This window comes from Phyllostomus hastatus, unplaced genomic scaffold, assembly GCF_019186645.2.
Source record: "Phyllostomus hastatus isolate PE091 unplaced genomic scaffold, TTU_PhHast_1.1 phas_contig_152, whole genome shotgun sequence".
Taxonomy (NCBI): Eukaryota; Metazoa; Chordata; class Mammalia; order Chiroptera; family Phyllostomidae; genus Phyllostomus; species Phyllostomus hastatus.
This window is the reverse complement of record NW_025333622.1, coordinates 14703210-14725023: the sequence shown is the minus strand read 5'-3', so window position 1 is coordinate 14725023 and position 21814 is coordinate 14703210. Positions and strand designations below refer to the sequence as shown.

At 35.9% G+C, this 21814-nt stretch overlaps 1 protein-coding gene across 10 annotated transcripts in view; it reads right to left on the bottom strand.

Annotated features, from left to right (window-relative positions):
- The window catches only part of ERC1 (ELKS/RAB6-interacting/CAST family member 1), a 564233-nt gene that overhangs the window by 533492 nt on the left and 8927 nt on the right, over positions 1-21814 (bottom strand). Inside the window, exon 2 of one of the 10 annotated variants that reach the window (XM_045830451.1) lies at positions 19432-19489. The exons of the other annotated variants lie outside the window; for them this stretch is intronic. The gene's annotated coding sequence lies outside the window, so the exon portion shown is untranslated. The remainder of the gene's footprint in view (positions 1-19431; positions 19490-21814) is intronic. 10 annotated transcript variants of the gene reach the window in all.

The window sequence follows — 21814 nt, the reverse complement described above, 5'->3', positions numbered from 1 at the left end:
CGGGACAACTGTGATAATATAATCAATAAAGTATATTTAAAACAATAAATTAAACTGTTCTTAAATGAATAAGAAAGGAAATTCTGTAGCTAAATTTTAATTCCAAGAAGACAGTATAAGCTCAACAAGAAAAGACTAATGCCTCTTATCTTCTGAGAAAAAAAGTTAAAATTCACATAACAGAGCAATCATAGTGCAGAAAATACACCTATGGGTACCAATCTACTCTCAGTGGTGAAAAGCCTCTATGAACAATCTGTCAAGTTAATATCATAGTCACAGACATATCAAGTACTTAAAATTAGTTTTCTTATCCTATATTTTGAGTCTTTAAAAATACTAAACTATATCAGCACAGCATTTAAATCTCCACAAGTATGCCCAGATTTCTATTTATAAAAATTTCCTAAATTCCGACAAGAACATTACCAGAAATGTGGTTTATCTTAAATTTGGTGCTTTTGAGCAACACAGTTCTACCATTAATTCATATTTCCAAGTTCCCATTAAAAAATTATAATTTGGGGACTTTTCTATTTTCACCAAAGAAGCATTCTTAGCTCAAAAACAGCCTAACAGTTTCAAAACACTGGGTTTTCCGATTTAGAGAAGGCACACATTTTTCTCAGAAAGTCAAGAAAATGAAAATTAATTCCGTTTTGGTAATAAATACCTATAAGCAAAGTTTTTTTCAGATATACAAGATAATCAACATTTAAAGAGACTGGGTTTATTTTTTAAACAATAAAATCAAGCCCTGGCTGGCGTAGCTCAGTGGATTGAGTGCGGGCTGGGAACCAAAGTGTCCCAGGTTCGATTCCCAGCCAGGGTACATGCCTGGGTTGCAGGCCATAACCCCCAGCAACCGCACATTGATGTTTCTCTCTCTCTCTCTATCTCCCTCCCTTCCCTCTCTAAAAATAAATAAATAAAACCTTAAAAAATAATAATAATAAAATCATTTTTTAACTTTCCCAAATGAAGTGGAATGTCAAAAGTTAAAAATATAATTCCAAATCACAAAGCAACAGTGCTCAGAATACATGGACATAATAGTTTTTTATATTATCTTCTTTAACAAGTTTGCCCTTTGTATTAAAGCATATTAGTAACACTGTGTGCAAGTATGAAACTTAAAATGTGACCTGAAATCTTTTCTACAGAGTAAAACTGTGCAGTAATGTAAGGGCAATGCATAAACCTTAAATACATTTCATTCTAACAAGCGCCCTGCAAAATAATTCTCACTGTGCTCCTGAGACTTAGTCACGTAGTGACAAGTAGGAAAGGCTTGGACAGGTTCAGCTCCACTATTTAAACTGATTGCCTTCAGCAAGTGACTATTTCAGAGCCTCTGTATTTTCATCTATGAAACAGATATAATATCCTTTTCAAAGGATAGCTAAAAAGATAAAACCAGTAAGTAAGTATAAAATATCTGGTTCTTGATAGGTTTTCAGTAAGTGTCAGTCATTATACTTCTAGGAATTTATCTTACACATATTTTCACAAAAGTGGAAAAACTAAGTAAGAATAAACTGCAGAATTCTTTGAAATAACAAGACTCTGATAATAACCTATATAAGTATGGGAATAATGTGCAGCTATTAAAAAAACTAAGGAAGTCTGTATGTGCTGGTAAGAAAAGAAATACAAGATATACAAGATACCTTTTTAAATTTATAAAAAGAATACAAGAATTTGTGGGGAAATTTTTACATTTTTCTTTTCTGTACTAAGGTTTTAATATGAATTACTTTTGTAACTTAAAAAGTAATTATGGATCCATACTTATTTATACTACTCATTTTTGACAAAAATGCAAAGGCAATACAGTGAAGAAAGTAAGGCAATTATCTGAACAGTACATTTTCACAGCCACTGAAGCCCATTCTTGCATTCCGTAATTACTTCACATGAGGACAGGAGGGAGCTTCTCCATGATTCTCAGAGGCTTCTGTTCTTGACGGGAATCATAAAAGAGGAAGCTTTACTGGAACAAACTACAGCTGCTGTTTTTCTGAGAAGCATAAATAGCACTCTGTCCTCCCTCCTCTGCTCTTCCAAATTGCATTCATCCTCAGTTCCACCTCAGCAGATCTTAGTGGTTTATCCAATGGCAACCCAAATTTCCATTCCTATGGGTCCTAAGCCCTTGAAAAATATATTCATCTCATGTGTCCACTGGGGCAAGAGAGTACTGAAAGGTACCCAACTGGATCACATAGATTCTACTATGTGCATTAATCCCTGCCCCCATTATGTTCATAACAATGAAAAATTGCAATCTAAATGTCAAGCAATGAGGCATGAGCTATATAAATTAAGGCACAACTATAAAATGGGTTATGACCTGTAATGAGTTGAATAGTGTCCCCCCAAAATTCATGTGCACAGACTTATGTCACCTTATTTTGAAATAGGGTCTTTGGAGATACAACCAAGTTGAGTTCATACTAGATTATGGTAGGTTCTAAAGTCAATGATTAGTGTCTTTCTATGAGAGAAGACAGCTTGAGATTCAGTTACAGACTCACATATGAGGAAGACCATGTAAAGACAGAGGCAGAAACTGGGTGATGCAGCCAAGCCAAGGAGTACAGAGGATTACTGGGAGCCACCCGAAGCCAGGAAGAGGCAACGAGGGATCCTCTCTAGAGCCTTCAGAGAGAGCAAGCCCGTGCCTGCACTGATTTTGGACTTCTAGTCTCCAGAACTGTAAGAAAATACATTTCAGTTTGTTTTCTGTTACCAGGTTTTTAGTATTTTATCATAGCAGACCTAGAAAATGACTATCTCATTATAAATGATGATGTGGCTCTATACCTAATTATAGAAAAAGATGTTTGTGATCTATTATCAAACCAAAGGGAAAAAGAAAAAGTTATAAACACAGGTCCCACCTGCAAGTTGTTTTGTTTTGTTTTTGTTTCATTTAGGTTATGGTAGAGTATACAACTATGGGTAGTAAGGTTTCTGGTGACCTCACTGGCTCTCCAAATCAACATTTTTCTAGGAGCACACACTGTTTTTATAATTAGGACAAAATAAAACAATTTGAGGATAGGTGGTTTAAAGATATAAAACAGAAAGGATAGACTGCCCTAAGATAAGGCTCTGGATACTAAACTCCCACTACCACTTCTAGAATAAAGCCAGAATGATTTCCTTACAGTTAAATTCAATGAGTTATCTTTACTTCTGCTGCATTTGACCTGCTGACCACTTCTATCTTAGGTCTCTCTATCACTGCTTTTCTGGTTCCCCTACTGTCTCTCCAAGACCATCCTTTTTCATACATTTTACCGACTCCTCTTCCTCTGCCTACCTTTAAAACACTGGTGTATTACCTTAGAGCTCTGTCTTCAAACACGTTCTTGTCTCCTACTATTTTACTTTCCCTGGGCAATCTCATCCACAGCCACTGTTTCAACTGTTTTCAGCTATTAGCTACTTTAGATAGGTACATATTTTAGTTTAGGTTTTCTTAATCAATATTCCCAAATCTGGCTTCTCCCTTGGGCTGCAGACTTACATGACCAACTCACTCACTGTACATATCTGCCAAGATTTCCTATAGGCAACTCAAAAGTTCTACCTAAAAGCATATTTTCCCTAAAACATGCCCCTCTTCTCCTATGTTCCCTAGTTTGATAGAATTCATTTTGACTCCTCCTTTTTCACTCTATTCAACTCCCATTAACTAACCAGCCACTGTGTACCATCCATTGTTATCTTTCTAATATACTTCTTTCAGCTCCCCCCCCCACTACAACCTCATCCTGTCTAGCCAGTACTATCACAATGTAATCTCCTAAACAGCTTTCTTGCCTAAACAGTCTTGCCGCTTTCCAATCTATTGATGATTCTTAATTTTTACTTCCCCAACCCAACATATTTTAAGGGATATGACACATATCTTCATCAATAAAAGCAGTTATTTTGATAAACATTATCAAATTAAGGGTAGGGACATACTGGACACTCTAGAGGCCAAAGGGTCATTTTTTATTTGATCAAAGCCTCATATTCTAATACCTTCTGTTTTTCTCCCTCCATGCCCCACTGAGAATCAATATACTTTGTATGCCTTTTCATTTTTGTTCCAGCATTTTTAACTGATATAATTCACATAAAATAAAATACACCATTTTCAAACATACAATTCAGTGATTTTTAGTATATTCACAATGCTGTGCAACCACACCACTACCTAATTGCAGAATACTTCCATCATGGCAAAAAGAAATCTATGAACCCATACGCAGTCACTCCCCATGTCTCACTGGCTAGGCCCTACCAATCATACCCTTTCTGAATTTCTGTCTCCATAGATCTACTTACTCTGGACATTTCATATAAACAGAACCAACCATCCAATATGAGCCTTTCTGTGTCTGGTCTCTCTCATTCACTATAACATTTTCAAGGTTCATTCATTTTGTATCATGTATCAGTAGTTCACTGTTTTAAGGGTGAATAATAGTTTGTTGTATGAGACAAAATACATTTTGTTCAACATTTTGTTCACCCATTGATTAGCTGGTGGACACTTGGGTTGTAGCAGTTCCAAATATTACTATTGGGTTGGCCAAAGAGTTTGTTTGGTTTTTAAGTAAATATAAAAAACACATTTTTCATTTTCATCAGTAACTCTGGTGAACGACATATTAACAGTTTTGTTCCACTACATTGTGCCATCTTTCAGGCAACTTCATAATTCCATCTTCCCACAACTTTTTATCTTTTTGCACAAAGGACGATTCCAGGTGCCTTTTGAAGTCTTCCAGGGAACTGAAATTTTTTCCGTTAAGAGAATTTTGTGAAGACCAAAATAAATTAAACTCCAAAGGTGCAATATCTGGTGAATGTGGCAGATGAATCAGAACTTCCCCACCAAGCTGTAACAGTTTTTGCCTGGTCAGTAAAGAAACATGTCATCTTGCATTATCCTGATGAAAGATTACACATTTTGTGTTGACTAATTCTGGATGCTTTTTGTGAAGTGCTGCTTTCAGGTAGAACTAATCATTTGGGTTTCCGGAAGGAGCTCATATGGGACTCCCTTCCAATCCCAACATATACACATTGCCTTCTTCGGATGAAGACTGCCTTTGGTGTGGTTGGTGGTGATTCATTTCATATGCCCCATGATCTCTTCCATTCTACATTATTGTAAAGCATCCACTTTTCAATGTCCATCACAATTTGTTTTAAAAGTAGAATGTTTTCCATATGTTTAAGTAGAGAATCACATACAGAAATGAAGTCAAGAAAGTTTTTATCACTTAACTTATGTGGAATCCAAAAATCAAAGCAATTAACATAACCAGGCTGGTGTAAATGATTTTCAACACTGATTTGGATATTTTGAGTATATATGTCAGCTATCTCCTGTGTGGTGTAACATTGACTGTGCTTAATTAATGTCTCAAGTTGATTGCTATTAACTTCAACTGGTCTACCCAACATCCATGGAGCACTGTCAGGAGAGAAATCACCAGGACAAAAGTTTGAGAACCACTTTTGACATGTTCGATCAGTCACAACTCCTTCTCCATACACACTGCACAATCTTTTTGTGTTTCAGTCAAGTTTTTACCTTTCCTGAAATAATGACGCATAATAAGCCAAAAATGTTGAGTATGTTTTTCCATCTTCAATATTAAAATGGCTACACAAAAATTCACCAAGTTTGATGGTTTTTAAATGTATGCAGATGTGACAGCTGTCACAATACAGTCTAAGTAAATCTTTTGAATGAAGTTAAAGACAAGTAAGCACTACTAGAAACATGGTATAGAAAAACACGAATGAACTTTTTGGCCAACCCAATACAGACAGCAAGTTTTTGTATGGACATATGGTCACAATTCTGTTAGGTATATAACTAAGAGTGTAATTGTGTGGGCATATAAAAACTCTAAGTTTTTAAGGAAATGTCAAACTGTTTTCCAAAATAACTGCAACATTTTACATTCTCATTAGCAATGTTTGAGGGTTTCTAATATCTCCGCATTCTCAACAACACTTGTTACTATCCACATTTTTTATTATATCCATTCGGGTGGATGTGAAGTGTTATATTATTGTGGTCCTGATGTTATGGTTTTTCATTTAAATAATACTCTTCAAAAATGTTGGAGCCAAGTATATTTGGTGTACATTTTGGTGCCATATGGTATTAATATACTTAACTTGTGACATTAAATATTACTATTAGCCCTGGCTGGCATAGCTCAGTGGGTTGAGAGCGGGCTGCGAACCAAAGTGTCGCAGGTTCGATTCCCAGTCAGGGTACATGCCTGGGTTGCAGGCCATGACTCCCAGCAACCTCACATTGATGTTTCTCTCTCCCTCTCTCTCTCTCTCTCTCCCCCTCTCTCTCTCCCTCCCTCCCCTCTCTAAAAATAAATAAATAAAATCTTTAAAAAATATATTATTATTAAATGAGTAATACATGTATGTAGAAATAAAAACTCAAAAAATAAAAAGCCTATCCCCTCAGTCCTCTTCATTAGAGACAACTACTTTTGACCACTCTGCTTTTAATTCTATTAGTTACCTCCATAATGCTAAATTATTTAACTCTTGCTTCACAGCACTTATTACCACCTAATATGCAATCTGTTACACATCTCTGTTTTGTTTATCATCAGTCTCCTTCATGCAAATAAAAGTGCCACAAGGACAACAAACTTTCCCTTTGCTGTTCACTGCTCTACCTCAGCGCCCAGAATGGGGCCTGCACACAGAAGGTGGTCAGTGAATATACAGGGATGGGCAAAAGTAGATTTACATTGTAATACACATAAATAATACAATAATTAATAAAAAATACAAGAATAAACCATTTCATGTACTTACAACTGTAAACCTACCTTTGTCCACCCCTGTATATGAAATAAAGCAGGGGTGTCAAACTCATTTTCACCAGGGGCCACATCAGCCTCACAGTTGCCTTCAAAGGGCCAAATGTAATTTTAGAACTGCATAAATGTAACTACTCCTTAACTAAGGGCAAGGAGCTCGCTGCTGCCAGGTAGAAACAAGGTGCCGGGCTGGATAAAGCAAAGTGGAGGGCTGGATTTGGCCTGCAGGCCTTGTGAAATAAAGTAAATATCTATATTTTTGTTATCTAAATTTTTAAATATATTTCTTGAGTCCCCATAAAAGGTGAGGAATTTTGTTCATAACCACTTTTTTCCCCCCAACTTTTGCTGGGTTACAGTTCATTTTTAATTTTTCTAATGACTCACTTTATAATTTTAAGTAATGTAACTTCTGTTTCTTTTTTTCTCTATCAAATTCCAAGTTGTAAATCCCCACCTCAGTATAAGATGAGGAATCTGGGATTCAATACACTCAGCTACATCCCATTAACGACATATGCCATTACTTTTATATTGTCAAGGTGTGTAACATTTATTTTTTGATATATAACTATCTCCTTTTCTGTGTCTACAAAAAATTCTGTAAGTAGAAAGCCAGTAAATAATTTACAATATGGTGATAATATAAATATTACTCACTGCAGAACCAGGTAGTAACTGGAACTATAGAGAACACAATTCTGTTTGCTTCCTAAGATTTACTGCAACTTATCATTACTTTCTTTAGATTTTTGTCTGTATTTCTTAGTATACCATAAACTCTATTAAAATAGGATCATTGGCCTTGGCTGGTGTGGCTCAGTGGGTTGAGCGCTAGCCTGAAAACAGAAGGTCGCCAGTTTGATTCCCAGACAGGGCACATGCCTAGGTCATGGGTCAGGTCCCCAATTGGGGGCGTGTACATCAATGTTTGATCTCCCTCTCTCTCTCCCTCCCTTCCTCTTTCTCTAAAAATAAATAAAATCTTTAAAAAATAAAATTAAAATAAAATAGGATTGTTATACACAGAAACACCCCCTTGTTGATCAGTGTACCTCGTCCATAGCCCTTACTACCATACGTGGCACACAGCATGCACTCAGTCATGGTATGTTTACAGACAGATGAATACTCGGCGGAGGGGAGGAAAAGAGAAAAGATCAGGCTGTCAAGGACGTCAAAGCCAGTCAACTTTAGACATTAAATATCACTATATAACATCCATTCTCCAGCATCAATCTGTGATAGAGTTAGTAGAAGGAAATAAATCTACATATCCTATAAGCTCTGTCAGTCTAGCAAATGTCAACTAAAGGTTAGAATAAGAAAGTAGTATCCTGTTCTTGCTATTTTATAATTTTTTCAATAAACATTTATTGCTTTTAATAACCCATTTCTTATTCTTAAAAACCTTCTATATATGTTGGGGGGAATGAGATACTGGGTTTTCCTCCCTTAATTCTTTAATAAAGTTCCTTCTGGAAAACTTCAATTTTAAATGCAAACAGAAAAAGTACTATCCTATCCCTTAACAAGAGTATACAGATGGTCATAAAAAAGTAGTAACAAAATAATCCACCTCAAAGTCTCCAAAAGGAAGCAGAAAAATGCTTCTGAAACAAAACAAAAAAACATGGAAGGTGGAAAAGGCATAACTGTGGAGGTCAGTTCTTTGTGATCTAGGGTTTTTAACATCTAAATCCTCCTTCCCATGTTCATTACAAATCTCCATGAGGTCTTAAAATAAAACAACAACAAAACCAAGTTCCAACCTGGCCACTACTACATATTCACACACAAAGCTTGTCAGCTAGGTCAGAAAAACCATTAAAAGAAAAATACTAGAAAATTCCACAATCATTTTTCCCTACAAGAACAGCATTGGTCTCGATACCTACAATGAGCGAGAACACCAGCCAGCCTGGCCCCACCCCACAGACACCCATATACACCCACTCAGAAATCCTGGAGTATACCCAGGGGCCTAAAAATAAAAAATATTTACACATACAATGATTATATGTTAGCCTGTAATTCTCGATCTTCCCACAAATAGCTACAAGCATAACATGCAACTGCAAACAGCAGTCTCACACACACTCCTTCCTCACAGATTAGAAGGATAATAACAGCTTTCCACAACCCAAGTGTCCAGTGGAAAACTAAATATTCATAAATCAAACGAAAGTAGAAAATCCTTTCATGGCAACATAGTACTCTACTTCAGATTAATTACAATTAGATAGGCAAACATAGATGTGCTATGACATATTTATAAATTGAATCAGAAAATATATCAGCCACTAGCTATTTAAAGCATTATATGTGAAATTCTGACCTAAATCTCAAAATTACCAGTGCAATATGCTGTGATGGATTACACAAATCACTAATCAGCATTTACTATCAGAAAATGAGTTGACTATTTTAAAATACTGTACTTCAACATTTTTAAATATTCTGTCCATTTTATTAAAGGGTTATAAATGCCAATAGGGGCAAGAAATATGCTGCTACCTTAGGAACTCTATGAAAAGATTAACAACAGACCAAATTTTTTAAATCCCATTCAAGGACAATTTGACAGAATCAATCAAATAAATATTAAATGTGCATACCTCTGACCTAGAAGTCTCACTTTTAAAATTATTCTCTATAAGACATATTTCACATGTTCAAGGTTATATGTGCAATGATGTTCAATTATTGTATTATTTCTGCCAGCACAAAAGAGAAAGAACAACTTAAATTTTCACCAACAAGAAATGATTAAATAATGGTATCTCCAAGCCATGGAATAAAATACTACTGTTAAAAAAAAATCCTTAGCTCTGGCTGGCGTAGCTCAGTGGATTGAGTGCGGGGTTCGAACCAAAGTGTTGCAGGTTCGATTCCCAGTCAGGGTACATGCCTGGATTACAGGCCATGACCCCCAGCAACCACACATTGATGTTTCTCTCTCTCTCTCTCTTTCTCCCTCCCTTCCCTCTCTGAAAAAAATGAATGAATAAAATCTATTAAAAAAAAAATCCTTGAGTAAATTGTCTATAATGACAACCTCCATAAAGAATTCCATGATATATTATGAAGGGTGGGGGGAGGCAAGTTACAGAGCTATATAATACAATCACACAGAACTATATAATACAATCCTATCAGTATACAAAAGTATATACATATGTATGTTTGTCTATACACAGAAATTACTTGGATAATAAGCTATTTCTGAAAGGTCAGATGAGGCCGGTATTTCCTTTACATGTACACTTTTTTCCTAACATTTTTTTATTGTTGTTCAAGTACAATTGTCTCCATTTCCCCCCCCACCAACATGTACACTTTTCTTTCTTTGTAAACCATTTTACTTTTATATATATATATACACACACACACACACACACACACACACACACACACAGATATACAATAAACTAAAGGCTTAAATAAGGACCTCAACCATTCACACTATTATATGGTAATTATTGGGCTAGGTCCCAGGCTGATAAAGTCTCCATGAGTAGCAGGAGGTTGGTGGATAGGAGGGTGGAGAACCTACAAATTAAAGAGCACAAGTATCTCTGCTTCCACCCTCAGAATGTAGCATATCAGGTTTCCAACACCAGGCATTCAGGTTGTATGACCTTAATCTGATTCTCCTAGAGACGTAAAATTACAGAGCCATGTGCCTAAGGCAGCACTATTTTGGAGGCATACCCACCGAAAAGAACACCTCTGCTAGGAGCAGCAGTGGCACTTAAAACTACAATCAAGTTAATTGTGGTTTTTTAAAATAATTCTTACCAATCAGTTAATTAAGTTAATTGTAAGGTCTCAGCATGAGTTCTCAGCATGACAAATATCTTGTCAAGCAGACACTCAGAAGCAAATACAAGGTTATTTATTAATCATAGCTGTTCTCCACTTACATCAGGAATCTGTGCCACTTAGTTTGAAAGAGTCAAGTTTTAGGTTGTATAGCCTTCCCCCAATGACTCCAAATCCTCACTAATATCCTGAGTTCTTAAAATCCTAAAATATTAAAAATTGTTTGGATTGTAGTCATATTATCTTTCCTTTTATACCCACATCTCATATATTATGATCAGTTCAACACAAAGTTCAACAAATCCTACCAGACTCATTAAACTGCATGAACAAACACAGTGAAAAGGTGCACATGTTCACAAGCCAATATCCACAAACCTGAATTCCAAAATCCTCTGAAAACCCAAAAGCTTTTGTAACCTATTTGGTGGCAAAACCATCCCTGAACTGATACATCAATACCAATGTGTTTGATGAAGGAGTTGGGAGGAATACTCCCCAACCTTGCTTGGAAAGTTAGATAATATATAGATACGTGGCATATCAACTTATTTAAATTAGAAATTCTGAATTCTAGCCCAAAAGATCTTGGATTAGGTATTTTTGGATAAGACAAAACATCTACAACATTATAAAGACATCTGTAATCAGGCAGAGCTACATAAGTTTTTAACTCTAAGATATTTTCTTAAGCTAGGTGGTAGGGAACAAAGCAGTAATTGTACAATTCTTTTTCAATGTATAAAACATTTCCTAAATATTAAAATTTTAAGTGAAAAACTATAGGTACACACTGTTTTATTTATCTCCTTAATAAAAGCATTTGAATTCAAAGTATTTGTTTTTTTTCTTGAAATTAGGAAACAAAGTTTTAAAATGGTTAAGGGTCTTAAAAACATTCACTTTTTTAATCCATTAATTCCATAAAGAGGAAACCAATATACTTAAATGATCCAAAATGTAGAGAAAACCAGCTACATTATGAATTATGATATACCAGCTTTATTAGTAAAATTCAACTGAGAAATATTTAAGTTAAATCTTGATGACTTACACTGGCACCTACCAAAAGATATATTTACAACCAATGTCTGATAAAAAATGTTTATAATATGGTAAATGAAAGTGGATATACATTTAACGTACTCATGACTTCTAAATGTATGTTATGTGTGTTGTGTAACACACGTTATGTTAAATGTACATCCACTTTCATTTACCGTATGTTAAATGCACATACTCAAAAGTCATGAGTACATTAAATGTATATCCACTATCATAAATATGTTAAATGCATATCCAAAGTCATGTGTATGTTAAATGTATATGTGTGTGTGTGTGTGTGTGTGTGTGTAAGAATAGCAAAAAAATTAGAGGAAATCTGTTTCTTTTCTTCTTAAAAGTCAAAATTTTCCAAATGGGTCTCAGTTCACAGCACAGCATCTCCCAGGTGCCTCCAACCCCAGCCCAGACAGCTACCAACCACAGATCACTTTGTAGCTCCTATTGGGTAGTCCTGGGCTGGACATAGGCGTGGCTGACCTGGGCCTGCACAAGAGCCCCTACTAAAAGGCCCAAGGACCAAGACACCCAGTGGGCAGCTTCAGATCAAAACAGAGCAACTACCCCATTAGCTCCACAAACAACACCAAAGAGTGGTCTCAGCACCAAAGCACTACTGAGGCACATCCCACTCCATGCAGTCAGACCCACATAGCAGTCTGTCCTCTGTAGTCATGCTCATCACTCACAGCCAGTCAATCTGTGGGTCAGTCCCTTCCACAACATGCCAAAAGAAACCAAGGCTCAACTACTACAGGAGGACACACATAAGCCACACAAGAGACACTCATGAAACACCTGACTCAGGTGAACAGTGATACCGAGCCACTGGGCCCCACAGACACCTACTACATAAGGCCAAGACTGGATGATATAGCAGATCTACCTAATAAATAGAAACAAACCCTAAGAGGCAGCCAAAATGAGGAGACAAAGAAACATGTCACAAATAAAAGAACAGGACACAACTTAAGGGGAAAAAAAGACAAAAAGGAGGCAAGCAATCTACCAGATACAGAGTTCAAAACACTGTTTATGAACTTAGGGAAAGAATAGATAAACTTACTAAGAACTTCAACAAAGAAACAGGAAACATAGAAAAGGACATAGAAACCATAAAAAGTCACAAAAAAGAATTCAATTAAGAATACACTAGAAAGAATCAACAACAAATTAGATGAAGCTGAGAATCAAATCATCAATTCAAAGACAAAGTAGCAGAAAACAATCAGAATGAAAGAAAAAGGAATAAAAAAAATTGTGATAGTTTAAGGGACTTATGGGACAACACCAAGCACACCAACATCTACATCATAGGCACCAGAAGAATAGAGAGAGCAAGAAAGAGAGAAACTATCTGAACAAATAATGATGGAAAACTTTCTTAACCTCGCTAAGGAAATAGACATACAAGCCCAGGAAGTATAAAGTCCCAAACATGATGAACCCAGAGAGGCCCACACCAAGACACATAATTAAAATGCCAAAGGTTAAAGACAAAGAGAAAATGTTTAGAGCAGCAAGAGAAAAGCAGTCAGTTGCCCACAGGGGAGCTCCCATAAGATCGTCAACTGATTTCTCAACAGAAACTTAGCACACTAGAAGGGACTGTCAAGAAATATTCAAAGTAATGAAAAACAAGAAGCTACAACCAAGATCACTCTACACAGCAAAGATATCATTCAGAATCAAAGGAAAGGTAAAGAGCATCCCAGACCAAAAAAAAAAAAAAAAAAGGCTAAAGGAGTTCATCACCACCAAACCAGTATTGCAAGAAATAGTAAAAGGACTTCTTAAAAACTAAGAAAAAAATGTTAAATTATGAATGATAAAATGGCAACTACATAACCATCAATAACTACTTTAAATGTAAATGGATTAAATGTACCAATCAAAAGACAAAGGTGACTGAAGAATAAGAAAACAAGACCTATGCTGCCTGTAAGAGACCCACTTCAAATCAAAACAAAAAACACAGACTAAAAGTAATGAGATGGAGAAAGCTAATTAGTACAAATGGAAATGGAAAAACAAAAGCCTAAGGTAGCAATACTTATAGCAGACAAAACAGACTTTTAAAAAAGGCTATAAAAAGAGACAATGAAGGACATTACATCATTATAAAGAGATGAATCCAACAAAAGGATATTACCCTTGTAAACATTTACATACTCAAGGTAGAAGCACCTAAATATATAAAACCAATTTTGACACACATAAGGGGAAAGAATGACAGTAACAGTCATAGTAATACCCCATTGATATCAATGGATAGATCATCCAGACAGAAAATCAATAAGGATCAAAGTAGCCTTAAATGACACCTTAATCCAGATTGATCAAAATGATACTTTTAGAATATTTCACCCCAAAGCAGCATAATACACATTCTTTTCAAGAATATATAAAATGTTTTCCAGAACAAACCACGTATTAGGCCACAAAACAAGTTTCATTAAATTTAAGAATAATGAGATCATACCAAGCATCTTCTCCAATCACAATGGTATGAAATTAATAATCAATTACAAGAAGAAAACTGAGAAACATATAAACACACAGAGGCTAAATATGCTACTGAAAATGAATGGTAACAGTCAGATCAAGGAAGAAATCAAAAGATACTTTAAAACAAATGAAATATCATTACAACAAAATAAAACCTACGGGACACAGCCAAAGCAGTTCTAAGAGGGAAAGTCACAGCTGTACAACCCACCTTGAAAAATAAACACACGAAAAAAAATCTCAAATCTACAATGTAACCTTACACCAAAAGGAACTACTAGAAATAAGAACAAAGAAAGCCCAGTCCTCCAGGGAATGAGTACAGGGTGAGTTTACAACTCAGGCTGCCATTTCTTGACATCTCTGGAGCAGCCACCCCTCCTCAATCTTGCTTGGGACCTCTCCCCTCTGGTCACAAAGCATGGTCATCCCAGACCAGTAACAGACGTGCTGAGCTTCTTTCACAGAACACTCAGGCATCGGTCAATACATAAAATGCTGAAAAGAAATGACTGCAAGGATCTCAATGAACTGCTACATACATTCCTGCAGCTGGAGATTGTAAGTCCATCATGTGTTGGATGTCCCTTCAGGATGGTACTGATGTTAGTGTGGACTTGCTAAAAAAGCCAAACATCAAGAGCTGTTTGATCAGATTATGTACCACTTGGACCTTACTGAAAGTGACAATTTGGACAGAGATTTATGGATTTGGCACAAGCAGCACATTGGCTAGATGGCACAAATAGTATCAAAATGGCCCTGACTGGTGTGGCTCTGTTGGTTAGGCATCATCCCACAAAGCAAAAGGTTGCCAGCTTGATTCCCAGTCAGGGCACATGCCTGGGTTGTAGGTTCAGTCCCCAGTCAGGGCACCTACAGGAGGCAACTGATCGATGCTTCTGACACCAAAGTTTCTCTCCCTCTCTTCCTCCCTCCCTTTTCCTCTCTCTAAAAATAAATAAAATCCCAAAGAGTATTAAAAAGCACATAAAAACTGGTTTACCCTATTGTCTGCATTTTCAAGTTAAGTTTTATTCCTCAGAACCAAATTATCTTCATGAAGAACTAATTCAGTATTATTTGTTCTTCAATTAATTAAAACAAGATATTATTGGTGGAAAATTAGAGTATCCCTTTGATACAACAGTTCAGTTGGCAGTTTCGAATCTACAAGCTGAACTTGGTGACTAAGATCATGCTAAGCATAGTCCTGAACATGTATCTGAGTGATATCTCAGAAGATTTCTCAGGATACCTCAGAAGATTTGTATTTGTGAACAAGCTACCCATTTCACTCTACTTCATGCCATCCAAATAGACTGAATTTAAAAGAATCAGACACACTAAAAGCACACTCAAAAGGAAACATATCCAGATACGAAATATCAGTCTTTAGTGATATTTTTCTAAGGTGACCCATGCCTTAATTTCAGTCAAGTGCCTAAAATTCTATACTTTCAATTAATATAATGTTTCATTAAAAACATTTATATGTTGAGAAACAAGTATTTTAATTTATCAAATGGTCTAGAAATCACATTAATAACATGATTCATGTACAGAGATAAATCTAAATGGTTACTTTTGCATGTTTAACTAGTTAATCAATAGTTAATGGAATGGTTCCATTACTACCGGATAGTTGTACAAAATGGAAAATGTGTTTACTTTGTCATTTCAATTTCCTCTGTTTTCTCTTTTATCTCATGCATTTAATAAATTTCCTGATTTGCAACAGCTTAATAATCTGGCCTTGTACAACCTTTAAAATAAAATTCTGAAGTCAAAATTAAAAAAAAATAAAAATCACAAAGCCCAAAGTGAAGAGAAGGAAGCAAATAATAAAGATCAGAGCAGAAATTAACAGCATCCACCCTGGCTGGCGTAGCTCAGTGGATTGAGCGCGGGCTGGGAACCAAAGTGTCCCAGGTTCAATTCCCAGCCAGGGTACATTCCTGGGTTGCAGGCCATAACCCCCAGCAACCGCACATTGATGTTTCCTTCCCTCTCTCTCTCCCTCTCCCTCTCCCTCTCCCTCTCTCTCTCTCCCCCCCTTCCCTCCCTAAAAATAAATAAATAAATAAATCTTTAAAAAAATTATTAAAAAAGAAAAGAAATTAACAGCATCCAAGAAAACACTACAAAAGATCAATGAAACCAAGAGCTAGTTCCTAATACAATAAACAAAACTAATAAACCTTTACCCAGACCAGTCAAGAAAAAAAAGAGGACCAAAAATAATAAAATTGAAAATGAAAGAGAAGTAACAACTGACACCACAGAAATACAAAGGATTATAAGAAAATATTACAAACAACTATACACCAACATATTGAACAACCAGGATAAAAAGGATAAATTCCTAGAATCATACAATCTTCCAAGACTGAAAAAACAGAAATAGAAAATATGAACAGACTAGTTAACTACAAAAGAAATCAATCATTAATCAAACTCCCAACAAACAAAAGTCCTAGACAAGATGGCTTCACAGATAAATTCTACCAAACATTCAAAGAAGAATTAACACCTATACTTCTCAAACTAATCCAAAAAATTCAAGAAAGAATGCTCTCAAACTCATTTTATAAGGACAGCTTACCCTGATTCCAAAACCAAACAAAGACATTATAAAATAAGAAAAACATGGGCCAATATACCTGATGAACACAGATGCAAAAAATACTCAACAAAATATTAGCAAACCTAATTCAGCAATACATTAAAAAGATCATACAATGTGATCAACTGGAATTTATCCCTGGGATGTAAAGTTAATATCTTGCAAATCAACTTAATAGCTTCAAATCAATCAAAATGATACACCACATAAATAAAACAAAGGACAGAAATTATATGATTGTATCAATAGATGCAGAAAAGGCATCTGACAAAATCCAACATCCATTTATGATAAAAACTCTCAGCAAAATGGGAACAGAGAAAACATACCTCAACATAGCAAAGGTCATTATGACAAACACAACTAACATCATACTCAACAATGAAAAGCTAAAAGTCTTAAGATCAGAGACAAGACGAGGAAGACCACTTTCACCAATTCTATTCAACACAGTAGTGGGGCTTCTAGCCATAGCAATCAGACAATAAAATTTTTTTTTAAAAAGAGATCAAAAAAATTTTTTTTTATGTTTTTTTTAAAGATTTTATTTATTTATTTTTAGAGAGGGAAGGGAGGGAGATAGAGAGAGAGAAACATCAATGTGTGGTTGCTGGGGGTTATGGCCTGCAACCCAGGAATGTACCCTGGCTGGGAATCGAACCTGGGACACTCAAAAATTTTTTTAAAGAAGTAAATCTGTCATTTCCAGATGACATGATACTATGCATAGAGGACCCTACAGAGTCCACCAAAAAAATATTCAAAATTGGTAGCACTTTAATACACCAATAATAAACTATGAGAAAGATAAATTAAGAAAACAATCCCATTTACAATTGCATCTAAAAGTAAATTGAACCAAGAAGGTAAAAGTCCTATACTTGAAAACAATTTAAAAACACTGAAGAAACAAACTGAAGATACAAATAAATGGAAGCATATTCCATGCTCACAAATAGGAAGAATCAACATGTTTAAAATGCCCTCGCTACCCAAAGCAATTTTAGATTTAAATGCAATCCCTATCAAAATACCAATGACATTTTTCACAGAACCAGAACAAATAGTCCTAAAATTTATATGGAATCACAAAAGAACCCAATAATAGCCACAGCAATCTTGAGAAAAAAGAAAAAAGTTGGTGATAGTATGCTATCTGATATCAAACTATGCAAGGCTACAAAAATCAAAACAGCATGGTACAGGCATAAAAACAGAAACATATATCAATGAAACAGAATCAAGAGCCCAGAAATAAAGAGTCAATTAACCTATGACAAAGAAGGCAAGAATATACAATGGAGTAAAGACTATACAATAAAATGGCGTAAAGTCTATTCAATAAATGGTGTTGGAAAAACTCAACAGATACATGCAAAAAAAATGAAACTAGACCACTTTTTTACACCATATACAAGAATAAACTCAAAATGGATTAAAGACTTAAATGTAAGACTCTAAATCATAAAACTCCTAGAAGAAAACATAGGCAGTAAACTCTCTGACATTGCTCTTAGTAATATTTTTTGGATATGTATCCTCCATGCAAGAGAAAAATAAAAATAAATAAATATATAAATGGGACTACATTGAACTAAAAAGGTTTTTCACAGCAAAGGAACCCATCAACAAAATGAAACAACCACCTACTGAATGAGAGAAGATATTTACCAGTGATACATCCAATGAAAGATTAATATCCAATATATATAAGGAACTCATACAACTTAAAACTAAGAAGACAATCTGATTTAAAAATAGGCAATCTATATTAGCACTTACCCAAAGAGGATGTACAAATGGCCAAAAACCATGAAAAAATGTTGAATGTTACTAATCACCAGAGAAATGCAAATTAAAACCACCATGAGGTACAGACAGCTATCATCAATAAATAACAAACAAGTGTTGGTGAGGATGTGGAGCAAATACGCACTGCTGGTGGGAGTGCAAATTGCTACGGCCACCACCAAAAACAGTATGGAGGCTACTCAAAAAATTAAAAATAGAACTATCATGTGATCCAGCAATCACACCTCTTGAAATTTAAAACAATAATTCAGAAAGATATTAATGCACCCCTTTGTTCACTGCAGCTTTATTTATGATAACCAAGATATGGAAGCAACTTGAGTGTCCATCAACAATTAGAAAAAGATGTGGTGCATATATAAAGTGGACTACTACTCAGCCATAAAAAATGAAATCTTACCATTTGTAATAACAGGGATAGACCTAGAGCTTATTATAAGTGAAATAAGCCAGACAGAGAAAAACAGATTTTACTTCACTTATATGTGAACTCTAAAAAACAAAAATGGACAAACAAAACAAATAAACTCCTAGATACTGAGAACAAACTGAAGGTTATCAGGTGGGAGGGTGCTTGTGGGGGCTGGATGAAAGGGGTGAAGGAATTAAGAAGTACAAAATGGCAGTTTTGACAAAATAATCAGGGGGATGAGAAGGACAGCATAGGGAACATAGACAATAATACTATTTTAACTATGTATGGTGTCAGGGGTGTACTAGACTCACCAGGGGAATCACTTCCTCAGTTATATTAATGTCCAACCACTATGTTGTACACCTGAAACTAAAATAACATTGAAGGTCAACTGTAATTGAAAAAATAAATAAAAATTAAATTTAAAAACTGATGATTCTATTACTGGAAAACTTTTAAATATGTCTGGAACTAGTTGGGTATGTGAGTCCACTTTTTCAACAGTAAATTTTATAAAATCTAAATACAGATGAAGTATTTCTGAGAAAAACCTAGCATCTGAGTTAAGATATGCTGTAAAAGTACACAATTGATCTCAAAGACTTAATTTGAAAAAATAATGTAAAATTGCCCATTAATAATTTAATATGTTTCAACCTGTCGAAATGATATTTTGGATGTTTGGGTTAAATTAAATACATTATACAATTATAAAATCTAATAGTTTCTTTTTACTCTAAAACGTGGCCCCTAAAACTTTAATTACATATGTGTCTCACATTATGTTTCTATTGGACAGCACTTTCTAGAGGTTCCTGTTGCCCCATGAGCGCCATCAACATGTCAATGAACGGCATCCACCATCCCTCTAGCTCAGTGCTGTCCAACACGACCTTCCTGACTATGGAAGTGTTCTGCCTCTGAGGACGACTGGGTGGTGGTGGTGGAGACTGTATGTAACTCACAGATCCCTTAGGATATTGTGGAGCCAGAGTTCTTGGTAGAGTGGAGAATGCCATCTTTTATTTTGCCTTTTCTCTGGGGAAAGGAAGTAGGTACAATGACTGCAGATCAGTGCTGTGCAACAGAACTTTCTGTGACAATGGAAATGATGTTTATTTGTACTGTCCAATACAGAGACCACTAGTCCTGTCTGGCTATTGAGAAGAGGGAATATTGCTAATGCGATTGAGGAAGTAAATTTTAAATCTTATTTCATTTAAATTAGTATAATTTTAAACAGCCATATACGGCTAATGACTACTGTGTTAGCCAACACTGCTTCTAGCCTACCTTCTCCATCTGAAAGTCTGGGAGTCACCTTAGTCTCCTCCATCCCCGTCAACTCTCCTTTCCCCTGCAGAAGTATACACACAGAGATACTGAATTACCCAGTCCTGTGTTGTTTAAAGCTTTCAATTCTGTATGCTTCTCTATCTCCACTGTCACTGCTTCCCTTTCCACTGGGTCCTAGGTGACCGTTAGACTCAGGAAAGAGGTAAAAGCTAAAGACAGAAGAATGAATATTCAACATACAAATGAAAAATTAAATATAGGAGATGAATCACCTACAGAAATTCAAACATTTAATGAATGGGTAGAAGAGGTTCAACAAAGGTGACTGAGAAGGAGAGCCCAGAGAAATCCAAAGACCCCAAAAGAAGTGACAGTTTTACAAATGAAGGAGAAATCAACTGTGTTAAAGGCTGCTGTACTAGGCAGTCGAAGATGGCTCTGAAACATCATTCAGATGAATACACTCTGCCTCCTAGTATTCATGCTCTTGTGGGAGCACCACCCCCTATCCCTTGTGTGTGTTGGACCTAGTAACGCCCTTCTAATGAACAGAATACAGCAAAAGTGCTAGAATGGCACTTCCTAGATTAGGTTACAAAATCACTCTGGCTATTACCTCCCCTCCCCATCTCCTCCACAGAATTCTCAACCGTGGAGAAGCAAGGTGCCATGTAGCTTGTAATTCTATGAAGAGACCCAAATGGCAAAGAGACTGATTTCTCCAGCAAGAGCTAACAAGGACCTCAAATCTGCCAAGAGCCACATGAGTGAGCTTGGAAGCAGACTCTTCCCCCAGTCACCTTTGAGATGACGGCAGTCCTAGTCAACATTTGATTGCAGTCTTATGATTGACCCTGAATCAGACACACCACATCCAGGTATCTGAGCCACAGAAATGTTGAAACAATGAATGTTTGCTGTTTTCAGTTTGGGGGTAATTTGTGCCATGGCAATAGACAACCAGGAAGCTGCTAAGAGGTAAAATAAGAGGACAGAAAAATAGCCACTGTCTTTAAAGGCATTAGTAACCCTAGCAAAACAGTTTTCAGTGTAACTGTGAAGACAGAGACAAGACAAAAATAGATAGAAAACATCACTGGTGAAGAAATGGAGATGTATAGCAAATGTTGACAATTCTTTCAAAAATGTCTGGTGATAAAGCAGAAAACAACTTAGACCAAGAGTTAGAGAAAGTAGACTCCCGACCAAGATGGAGGCGTAGGTAGACACACTGTGCCTCCTCCCACAACCAAGATAGGGACAACAATTCAGAAACAGAGTAACAACCAGAACTGACAGAAAATTGAACTGTATGGAAGTCGGACAGCCAAGGAATTCAAATAGACACGTTCATCCAGACTGGTAGGAGGGGCAGAGTCGGGCAGCAGGGCGGAGAGG